The sequence below is a fragment of the Falco cherrug genome, chromosome 10, assembly GCF_023634085.1.
Source record: "Falco cherrug isolate bFalChe1 chromosome 10, bFalChe1.pri, whole genome shotgun sequence".
In the NCBI taxonomy this organism is placed as follows: Eukaryota; Metazoa; Chordata; class Aves; order Falconiformes; family Falconidae; genus Falco; species Falco cherrug.
Window position 1 is genome coordinate 5841535 of NC_073706.1, and position 12070 is coordinate 5853604.

Consider the following 12070-nt stretch of genomic DNA (forward strand, 5'->3'; position numbering starts at 1 on the left):
GCTTGTGATGTGCAACTCCTTTCCCCACCTCCTCTTGCCTCTCCCCAGGCCTCCGCTGCTCTCACCTCACAATTTCTGCCTGGAGAAGAAAACAAAACCGATCTGGCTGTGCACCTGGAGTGTGGCTGGGGGCTGGCTTGAGGGAAGCAAATCCATCCAGAGGCATACAAACCCTAGAAAGAGAAGGAAAGGGAAGGGGCTGGAGCAAAACATGACTGGACGCTTTAGGGGACACTCCTGGCAGGCTGCAGGGGGTCCTGGAGAGGAGCACATCCCTCCAGGCGCACCCTAAGCTGGACAGGGCCGTGGAAGGGGACTGACCCTGTCTGCCTGGGGGGATGCAGGAGGCACAGCCTCCCTGTGGGTACCCCTCTTGAAGCACATCTGGAGGGCAGAGGAGGGCTACATAGAGCCAAACCCCAAGTGGTGCCGAGCCCCTCACTGAATTTCAGCTGCTGGGGAAAATTCAGCTGAAGAAAATTCCCTGGGAAAGCCTCAAGGCAGGGCACAAAAACACAGCTCTGCAAGGTTCTTGTGGCTTTTGTATGGCTGAATGCTGGAACCAGAAATTCAGGAGATGCCGCAAAACATCAGCAGGAGAGACTGTGAGCAGCCTGAGGGACCTGCCTGGCATCTGCCCAGTGCAATAGCAGAGCCAGGCACTGCCACCATGTGCTGCAGGGACAGAGCGTCACCCAGCCTGTGCTAATCCCAGCAAGCTGCCTGCCAGGCCCTCCACACCCCCATGGCTGATGCCAGGCTTGCACATCCCATAGTCACATTCTCGACAAGCAGAGCCAGCCCAAACTGGGAGAGGAGCCTGGTCTGTCTGCATACACTAGAGAGCAGAGAGGAAAACGAGCGAGTGCTGAGCAACGGGGGAAAGGAGTGTTGGGATGGATAGCTGGGAGGAGGCAGTTTGCCTCCACCTCACTGACCTGCAGACCCCCCAAACAGCCCAGCTGGCAGCCCCTCAGCCCACCCTGCCTGGCAGGGGCACCCACCACGCACTGCCTGAAGGCACCTGGTGCAGGAGCTGCTGCTGCATAAGGGCTGAGCTAATGGTCCCCTTTGCCAGGCACAAGCCAGGCAATCTGGAGAGCAGCACCAAGAAGCTCTGGGAGAACCTGCTTTAGCAGCGGGTTGGGCTAGATCATCTCCAGAGGTCCCTTCCAACCCTGACCATTCTACAATTAACTGGCCGGATATTTAAACCGCCCACAAATACAACAGGATGAAACCTCTGGCTGTGGGATCGACATCGCACATGGCCCAAGGCAGACACTGGAAGCTCCCTGGCCAAGGCTGGGGAAAGCATATGCTGGAGCGAGTCCTTCCAGTCACCCCCATGGAGGAACTGGAGGGAGGGAGGCAAAGACTCAGAAATTATTCAGTGACTGAGAAGGGAGAAGTCCCATGGTGAAAGGCCACCTCTCTGTTTAGCTCCGGTACAGACAACTGGAGAGCTCCTGCAGCGCCAGGGGAGGCTGGAGACACCAGGGATAGGCCAGACAAGGGCTGGGAGCTCATCAGCCAAATTCAGTATAAAATCAGACATTGCAGTCTGACCAGTGCAGTGTCCTGCTGGGGGAAAAATATCCCCACCACCCTCAGAGCAACCCACCCCTGAGCAGGAAGCACTGTGCCACACAAGCCATGGGGTGACAGGGGCAGAGCCCCAGCACTCCCCCAGCCATCCCCCCACCAAGGCAGCCCAGGCTGGTGCTGGAGCCAAGGGCAGAGGAGCCCGATTACACCTTCCATCAGTCATTAGTCACAGATCACAGCCCTCCCTCCTCCATCAGGACCAGCTATTATCAGCTGTTAAGCAGGCATTTCCATACAGCTGGCTAATTTGTTAATACTGCAATTATCTTGGTTTGTTAACAAGATTAAATTGCTAATTGGTTTAATTAAGCACAGAGCTTTAGGCATGGGGTGCCTCAGCTGGTAGCACTGGTGGCCCCGCACAGCAGCTCCTCTGCAGAGACGAGGGTAAGGCAGCAGCCCACGAGGGGTTCATCCTCCCAAGAACTGCTGCCTGGGGCCCCCACATCTCCATGCGATGGCCTGGAGAGGTCCCTCCTCCTGCCCCAAGACAGAGCCAGCTTTGCCCATGTCACTGCTGTCACCCAGCTGCTGGCCCAGGCAGGCAGGAGGAGATGGCTTTGGGGCCAGAGGATGCTATGGGGACATCTGGTCTGCTTCAGTCCTGCTGCCTTCTGTTTGGGAGCACTGCAAGTTAGAAATCCCGGAGGCGATGCACCAACTGCGTACACCCACCTGCAGCTACGTCAGCAAATCCTCTGCCCTCCTCTCCCCAGGCCCAGGTCCCTACCCCCGTGCACAGCATTTCCAGCAGCACCCAGCTCACCACTGCAGCTATCCTGGGGAGCTCACATCATCGTGGATTACACTCACTTGTACCCCCCATGCAGTCAGCACCTGCCTGGGAGGAGCTGGGCAGTGCACCAAAACATGCACAGGGCAGGATCACCGACTGTGGTAAGCTCCTGGCAGCATGCTTTGACTGAAAATCCTTTGGATCCAGGTCTCTGGGGAAAAAGGGAATTCCCCTCTTCATCCTAGGTACGTGCCAGCAAGACAGCAGGAAAAGCAGCGTGTCCTGGGCCAGAAAGGAGATATTTCCATGCTGCTTCTTCCCACGTTATCTGCTTCCACAGGGCTAGAGCAGCCTGGGGAGGGAGGAGATAGTTTTCTCTGCCTGGGGGCTTACCACAGCTCAGGACTCACTGCTGTGGGACCTTCTTCTGGTCACCTTCCCCTTCAACAGGTCCGGTGCCAGAAGCATGGACAAAGGCTGCACTGAAGAACCTGGCTTTGAGTTAGAAACATCCATTGTGGCATCCCACAGCAGCAGCACCACTGCAGGGCAGGGAGCCGTTGGGCTCCTTTTGCATGCAGCAGGTCTGGCTTATTCCATCTTCCCTTAAAACAGGGGTTTTGGGGACAGTCACTCTTGGACCAATCCCAAAGGAAATATCCAACACTCCCTGACATCCCAGGGTGGGATCCAGAGTGGCTCCCTGGGGCACCATCTGCATCACTGACACAGCCTTGGTCCACACAGAAATGTACTTTGGTCCCCTCCAAGATGGAGACAGGGCAAAGGATGGAGAAGTAAGGTCTCACCCCCAGCACACCTGAACATCTTTTTAATATTTTCTTGGAGCCTTCTCCCTGCATATTTTATGCTCTGGCTCAGGAGCCTGGGTGGTCAGAGTTTGAATACAGAACAGTTCAGTGCTCAAGAGTGATGCGAGACCTTTTCAAGAGATGATTCAAACCAGACTAATAAGCATTACTATGGCTTTGAAAACCTTTGAAAATGGAGGATTATTTAGCTAGCCTGGCCCAGGAGGGGGAAAGTGTAGTCCCAGCAGGATGCAGCAATTGCATCAAATCCAGAGGAGAAAATACCCCAGGCTGAGCAGATCCACTTGGCAGCAGCTCTGCCCATGGCCGGGTGCTGTGCACAGCCCTCATCCCCTCTGCAGAGAAGCAGCAGTATTTCAGGTAGGAAAAGGAGTCAATACCGTTATGGTCCACACCATAAGAGAAATATATATACACCTCTGCAGAAAAATAAACCATCCTCACACTGCCGAATGTCAGCAGATGTATGAATTCACTCTGTGCTTTCTTCTGTAGCATGATTTCTATAAACTCAGTTCCTCACCTGGACCAAGTCACCCTCCAGCCACAGGGAGAAGGTGGTCAGGGCCAGAGCTGCCTCACACCACCTGATGCCCTGCAGCATTTTCTTTCTGAAGACACAGGGATGCCGCTTTCCCCACTTGGGAGTCTTACTCATGACCATGCCTTGGCTTGCCTGGCCAAATGCAGCAGTAATCCTTCCCAGTGCCCTCCCACCCTCCACAAACACAGCAAGGGGGAACACAGGGCACCAGCTGCTGCTGTGCCAGGGAGGGTGGGGGGAGCCACGTCCTGGATCGCAGGTGGAGGGAGGCTGTATCTGCCACCAGGAAGCCTTGGAGCCAGCCAGGGTGGAAGCTGTCCTTGCTGCCTGGCTCCAGCACACCACCCCAGCCGTGCACTACACCCAGCCCCCTGCGTGCTGGGGAGCCCCAGAGCAGCAGGGTCTGGCAGGGGATGGGACCACAGCTGAGGGATGCCAGAGCAGCCTGCTGTGATTTCTCGCCTGCCTAAAGTGCTGCCAAGCCTCACAAGCTGCTTGTGACGAAGCCTTCGATCTGGCACAGAAGCAGGTCTGCATGCCCCGCAACGGCCAAGAGGCAGCAGAGCTCTGCTGAGCTGCTTGGCTCCATCCCATGCTTCATCCCACCAGGAATCCTCACCAGGCTGCTCTCTGCTGCAGCCACACAAGTTTCCACACCCAGGAAGCCCGTCAGATGCTAGCAGGACTTCCCTGAGCCAGGGAACCGAGAGGAAAGGTAAGCAAAAACCCGAGGCACTGGCAGCACCCCGTAGCTGCAGGGGATCCCTGCATGTCAGCAGTCCCTTGTCCCCACACAGAAAGGGAGCAGAAGAGACAGAAACCTCTTCCCTCTGCAGTAAGCCACGCTGCATGAAGGCACGTGTGAGAGCCCAGCAGGAGGATGGACAGCAGTGCAGGCGGGGCTGCCTCTCCCATGCCCTCTCTGCAGCCCCAGCTCTCAGCTCCAGGGCCAGACTCACAGTCCCTCCAACAAGCTGATGCCTGCATTCAGCCAAGCAGCTGGGGTGTCACACAAATAACAGCTCTAACAAAGGCTAGCAAAGCACTTGCAGGCTCACACAAAGCAGTTTGCAGAGCAGCAAGCACCAGCAGCAAGCACAGCATCTCCCATAGGCACCTGCCCTGCAACAGCCCCTGCTCACGCACCAAACTGCAGCACAGATCCCAACTCACAGCCCACACACATGCTCTGGACAAGGTCAACATCATAAACTCACCATCACCCCACAAATCCACCAGCACAGGCACCAGGGTACCCGCACATCCCCTCCCAAATAGGGCCACTCACCTGCAGTGAGACCCTCCCAGCTGAAACCAGTGCCTCCCCATAGCAAAGCACTGTGGAAGAGAAGGGTGGGCTATTTATGCTATAGAGCAGCCCAGCCGATCTCCTGCCACTCCCCAGCTCCAGCTGTGGAGGGGAAGCCATTTCCCAGCTCCTTCAGGTGCCGGCACCGGCTCCCTGTCAGCAGTGCCAGCAGCATCGCACTCGCACGGGGGAATTCCTGCCTCTTCAGCCCTGCCTGTGCCAAGGCGCACACAGATGCTCCTTTCCCCGACAACTATGTAGGTTAATAACATGCAATGTGATTGCAAGACACAGGCAACCGCAAAGCGGTGTCAATATTTAGCTTTTACACATTTGGTTAATTAGAGAGCAACCTGTGATTCCCTCCAAAGGAGGCATGGCTGCTTCACCCCTCTCCCTCCCCATCCTATATGTTCCCAGTTCAGATGGGATAAGCGTCAGCTCATTATTTCTGGAGTTTGCCGGTCGCAAACGGTCTGTCCCAAAATGCTATTCCCAGGCACTGGATGTCAGAAATCATTAAACTAAATAAAGCTTCATGCATGATTCATGAAGCTGGGTTTCACATTAATCAGGGAGAGATGGGCAAAAGTAGCACAGCACCGCAGATTGCTGCGTCGTGTTCTTGCACAGGCAGGCAAATGGAGAGGTTTGGACCTTTAAGGTGCAAATCAGAGATATGGTGCAAATCAGAGAAACACCCTGGTCCCAACACGATTGGAGCCTGACCAAGAGGAGACCAAAAGCAGGCAGTGGGCTGTTGCCCAAATAGGTTTCTGCTTCAGGAGCTCCTGTGTCTCGGTCACGTTAATGAGCCCAGGGCAGCCTGCTGCTGCTCTGAGCATCCTCGGAGATGCACGACTGCTTTTCACATTAGCCCCAGTCTCCAGCACGGGGCTGGGTCAGTGCTTGGGACTCACGTACTGACTCCCTGGCTCTGTGCACTATGGCCACTAAAAATAGAAAAATGCTTTTCTGAAATGTCACTGAGAGGCTCCTTTCAGGGCCCAGACAAACGGGGCTTCTGCCTGGATGCCACGCTGCATCCCAGCATGGGCTGTCCACCAGCAGGTATTTTCTTGGGATTCAAATGCTTCTTCCACTACACCAAGACTTCGGAAAGAATGTAGATGTGTCCTCTCTTGGCATCTGAATCTACCTAAAAAGGCAGCCCTGAACTCTGTAAATCAATGAAAGAGCGAGGGGTGCCCCCGATATGGCAGTGTTGGTGGAAGGAGGTGGTGAAGCGTGGGATCCTGTGTGTATTTTGCAGCAGCGAGTGCCTGTGCCTCCCCCAACCAGCCAGGCTCAGCCAGCAAGCTCTTGTCCTTGGGTCTACCCCTGCATCCCTGGCAGCTCCTCTGTCACTTGCTTAAAGACTCCTAGTAAAAAATCCTCAAAACTACAAAAATACTACAAAAATACGGTGACAAGCAGCCAGGCCAGCTGTATGGCAGGGAAAAATCCATCGCTGGCATTGCAAAATCTGGGCTCTGACATGAAGACAGCAGTGATTCTCCATGCAGCAGCAGAGGAATAGCTATCTATCAGGAGGCCAAGGAGCCGTTAGACACCCTTGCTCCCCCCGCTGCGGCTCTGCAGCCTTCCTGGGGCCGGCAGTGAGTCACCAGCCCTGAACTGCGGCGGGGCTGATCTGCTGCTGAGGGCACCTGGGGGGGGCGAGCAGGTCCCCTGCCAGTCTGGGCCCCCAGAGCCACCCCGCAGCTCTGGGGTGGCATGCCTCTCCGCTCCCCAGTGCTCCACCATCCCACAGGGTGGATCACCGGTGCTGCAGCTCCAGCAGCCCTAAAAGTCCTCCTCCTTGGACTGAAGTGTCCTGCCCATGCAGGGATGATGCCTGCAGGAGGGAGAGACAGAGATGGGATGGAGGAAGCCAGCGAGTCCCCTGACATCCTTCAGAGCCTTGAGATCTGAAGACCCTCTGCACCAGAGCCCCTCTCACCACCCCCAGCACTGCCTAAACCTCCTGCAGGGAGCCCAAAAGCCAGCATCCTTGCAGAGACGGCCAAGCCTCTTCCTCTCAGCACATGCCCCATTAATCTCCAGCTGTAACTGCTTCTGCACTCACACCCCTGCCAGCACAGAGGCAGCTGGAGGCAGAGCTGCAATGGGAGCCAGGTGCCCACCAAGAGCCTCAAATCAGTGGGGCACTTCCACCTGCAGAATGACAGTAGTGACAACACATCAACAATTTATCGTTTTGTCTTGACATTTCTAGCTGTGTTGTCTCAGCCAGGCAGGGACTGAAGGTCCCTAAACAGTGGCCACTGTCCGTCCCCAGCTCTGATGGAGAGGCAGAGCCCCAGGGCAGGTTTGCTGCCCCTGCTCCACCGATGCCAGGCCCTCGCCTGTTGTTTGCTATGAGATGAAAGTAGGATGGAGGGTCAGCTGCCTCAGGGAAACATATCTCCCTTTATCCTGGCCCCCTTATTGCGTGGAGAGACTGATTTCCACCTGGCCTCCTTGTAGCATCACTAAATACTAATTTATAAGGCAGCGCCATGTCCAGAGCAGCTCAAGGGCAGGTGACGGACCTCCCTGCTCCGTCCTGCCCGGCCATGCCCGGCAGGGGTCAAGGGCCACCACATGCTCCCTGCATGGCCGTGGCCATGGCCATGGCTGTGCACAACTATCAAAAGCAAAGTGCAGGCCAAGTGTCTGCACTGCACAAGCCCGTGGAGAGTCAAAGGATTGGCTGCACTCTTTGTTACTCACATGATTTGACCTGCAATATTGTAAGATTTAATTACAATTATATTTGTGTTTCCATCTTCACCTGTCTCCTGGTGGAGAAAGCAAGCAGCGATCCTGCGCTGCCTGTGCAAGCTTGGGTGTGATGGTTAGTTGCTGTGGCTTTGTCCATACTAGTAAATGAAATGTGCCTGGGCTGACTGGCACCAAAGCCAGGTGGCAGGGAACCGAACAAGTCCTTGCTATTAACCTCTCCTCTAACACCATGTTGCCTGCCCTTCTGACAGCATCCCTGCCCACAGTGGCTCCTAGCCCTGCTGGGGATGGTCCAGAGAGGGCTGCCTGGCCCCAAATGCTCCAGCAGGTTAATGATGAGCTTGGCAATGGCCTTTAGCTTTGTTGAATTCGATTTTGGGGATTTGTCCTGTGTGTTGGAGGACAGTGAAACAACTGGGGCAGAGACAGAGTGGGGGGAAGGGATGCAGCACATGGGAGACTGCAAGTTACTGCAAGCTGGAAGCAATGTATGTCTTCTGGGCACGTGGAAGCCCTCCAGATAGTAAATCATTGCCCTGAAATGCCTGACCTTACGTTGCAGTACCTCCCTGCTCCCTCTCCAGAGGTGCCCCATCTACATAAAAAATAGCCACCACTGTGTTACAACTCTCCAAATTTTCTCATGTTTCTGGATACAGCTTCAGAGTCCAACCACAAGCCAAGGTCTCCAGCAAGTTCAGCAAATGTTCATTAATCTTTCCTGGCTTAGGCACCCAGTGGGCTCAGTAAAACTTCAAGCCAGAAAAGTTTCAGGCTGTCAGAGCCATGGGCCAGGCAATAATACACCAAGAGCCTGTCCTGTTGCTGCCGCAGGTGGACAGCAATGCAGTCACCTTACTGCAGCAGGCTGGATGCCGTGGGTGCATCCAAGGGCTCCAGAGTCTGAAGGAGGTTGATTAAATAATTTCCAGTATGCAGCAGGCTGATATGGCCCCATCAGCAGTGCCTACAGACATCCTGAGGCTCTGGGAGGAAGCCAGGGGTTGCAGGGATGGGAATCCCAGGGTTGGTGGTCCCCGCTCCCCTCCTCCTGCTTGGAGGATGCTGCCCTGATGGCTTGGCTTTCCCCACCCCGCCACCCCGTGAGCTGGCTCCAAGGGGAGGCAAGGCTGCGTGGGGACAGCCAACGGCATGGGCATGGGGACAAGCTGATGGCATGGGAATGGGGACAGCCAATGGCACCGGCACAGGAACAGCCGATGGCATGGAAGGAGAAGCCCAAACCCCTCCAGCCACAGCAACCCCCTCCAGGGGGGCTGGTTGGGAGGCTGGGGGGGACAAACACACCAGCGAGCACAGAAACCACCAGGAAGAGTGTTAAGGAAAGCCCGAGCATTAAGTCTTTGCCCCCCCCCCCCCACCCGAGAAACACGAGAGCAGGCTTTTGCGCCTGCCCTAATTTAGCTCTTTCCCTCTGGAAAGGGCTGCTTGTGAAATCCTTTGGGTTCATGTCCCCGGCATTAACCAGCCCCCATGGGCAGCCAGCCCTGCGGACCCCTGTGCTCTCAGGTGTGCTAGTGCTCGCCCCGCGCCATCCCACCCTCCACATGGCAGGCACCCAGCGGCTCCCATCTTTCACGCCAGATGTCCAAGGGGCTGAAAAGTAGTTGAAGATTTTTCTTTTAATTAAAGGAGCTCTGCAGACATGCTATATTCATATATATTTCCCCTTATTTTTTAATTTATTGCTACATCAGCTATTAAAAAAAAAAAAAAGGCAGAAAGAAGAAAGGAAGAGAGCTGCCACAAGCTGAGCGCCTTTCGGGATGACTCACTGCAGTACTGAAATGGCTGCTGGCTTCAGACTCGCCCTGCCTCTGCGATTTGCTTCCAGACTGCAGAAGAGACCATGGCAAGAGGTTTTGCCCCCCATCCCCACGTGGAGGATTCGCCGTGTGGTTGTTGACATCATCACCCCTGGGCTTTGGCGGGGGGAGACCTGCCTTCCCCAAGAGAGGGAGATGGGGGGGAGACATGAAAGGAAGAGATGGCGAGGCATTTCCAGCTGACCTGATTTTCTGCCTGTTTCCTTCTCCACATCACTGCCAGTTAGCTCAGGAGCGACGGCAGAGGCGCGGAGCTGGCCCGTGCTGCGGTGAGTTGCACCCTTCCAGCCTGGCTGCAAACCCGGCTGTGCCAAGTAAGGGCCCTTGCACCTCAGTTTTCTGGGAATGATCATCAGAATGGGAGTCTCCTTTTCCTGCCATGGCTTGCCAGTGGCAGTGTGAAGTCAGGCCAACCAGCTCTGGTCAGCTAATGGGAGAGTCAGGCCTTTTGCTTCTGAGTTTGTGCAGCAAAGGGAAAATTCACCTCAAGTACCATCGACGCTGCAGCCAAGTCCCGTCTGAAGGATGCTGCGATGCCAGCACAAGCCTGCGCAGGGTCTCTGCAGCTGGGAAGGTGAACTTTGCTCTCCTGCAGCCCTTCCAGCCAGGGCTTTGAGTTGCAGCAGGAGACATGGAGGTGTCTCCCCTCTGTGTCCCCCCAGCCCCTTCCCAGGGTGATCCCTTCCACCTGGGGCCATTACAGGCAGAGCCCCTGCAGCTCCCTGCCTCGCTTCCCACTCATGCTTCAGCTCCTCTGCATGGCCCAGGGGATGCTCAGCAAACACCCCGGTGCTGGGAGAGCTGGTTTTTTGGGGGAAAGGGCTCAAGTCTACCCTGCAGTGGTGCATCAATGAGGCTCTGGTGCAGAGACAAAGCGCTGGAGGGAGTGGGCACCCTTGCAGAGCGAGGCATGGCTCCTTCCCTGAAAAATGGGTGGCTGAGAAGTATTTTCAGAAAGGAAAATTCACCCCGATGACCATATGTCAGCGACAGGCAGAGAAAACCCCACGTGGGAGCCAGCCCTCCTCCCACCCCGTGGGCTGCACCCCGCTGGGGCTCAGCACCCGCTGTCAGCTGGGCTTGCAAGTGCCCAGAGCAGACAAAGCTGGGCATGTTTATGTTGCAGCTTCCAGGGATGCTCAGCCATCCCTAATTGCCATAAAAATAAATGCTTTTTGCTTCGTATCACAGAACAGAGGAATTTCCCTCAGGGTATTTTTTTTTTCTCCTCAGTTTGTCTTTTTTTTTTCCTTTTCTGAGGCCTCCCTCAATGTCATCCCTTCCCCCTCCCTCCGCTGCCTCCTTCCCATGTAAACAAGCACATGGCACACACAGTCTGACACATCACACACATGGAAACACGCTGATGGCCCCCCAGCAGCAAGCGGTGCCTGGCACCGGGACAGGGCTGGCAGCACAGGCGGCCATGGGAGCAGGGGTGCAGGCAGGGGGAAGGGTGCTCACCACCAAAAAGAGCTCTCAGCTGCCTGTGTGCGAGCCTGGAGAAGGGTGAGCACCCACAGGCTCCAGCCCCTCGGGCTGGTATCGGCAAGGCGAGGGATCTGATGCGCAGGGTGGTGTGAAGTCTCGTCCCGGCTGACACAGCTGCTCTGTGCTGGCTGCCCAGTGATGAGCCATTGCTGTGCAGACACGCGGTCCTGGCCAGCACCCCTGGAAGGTCTCCCATCTTCTCTTTCCCATCTCTCTGCTCCAGCAGCTCACTTTTGGGGAAGCTGCTGTGCTTGCAGTGGTCCCCGGGGATGGGTGGTGATGGCCCTGTGCGGCGGTGGCAGCTTGCTGACCTAAACCCCAGCGTGTGCCATGCCCGGGGCTCACTGCCCTCGCCCGCCTCCCAGTGAGCCTTTACAGAGGCAACTGGGAGCTCAGCCAGCCAGGGGGGCTCTTCCCTGGGGGGCTGCCCCCGTGCCTTATGCACCCCCTGGTCCCAGGGAGGAAGATGGTGCTGGACCGCATGGAGGGGCTATAAGGTCTGAGGTGCATCGTCCCCCGGACCCCTGGGTCCCCCGGCGTGGGACAGCACCACACAGCCCCAGGGGCTCGGCCCCCCCAGGGCACCTTCCCAAAGCGCTGGGGCTGGCGGGGCCGGGTGATGCTCCCCGGGCTGCGCAGGGCACTGCCGGCAGGTCAAGGCCACCGGGGCAGGGGCACCCCCGCCCGGCCCCGGCCGGGGGTCCCGCTGCCAGCCCCGCGCAGCGCAGCCCGGCAGCGGGGCCGTGCCCGCCCGCCAGCCCGCCTTGCCGAGCCCGCTCCCCCCGGGGGTCCCGGTGGGCTTCGTCAGGAACGGAGTGGGCTCCCCCGTGCCGCGCATCCCCGGGCGTCCCCTCTCCCCTGCACCGGCGCGGGGGGCCTGCGCTGCTCCGGCCCCGCCGTGCCGCCGAGGCGAGCACCGGCCTCGCTCCCCGCTCCCGCCCCGCGGCTCCGGGC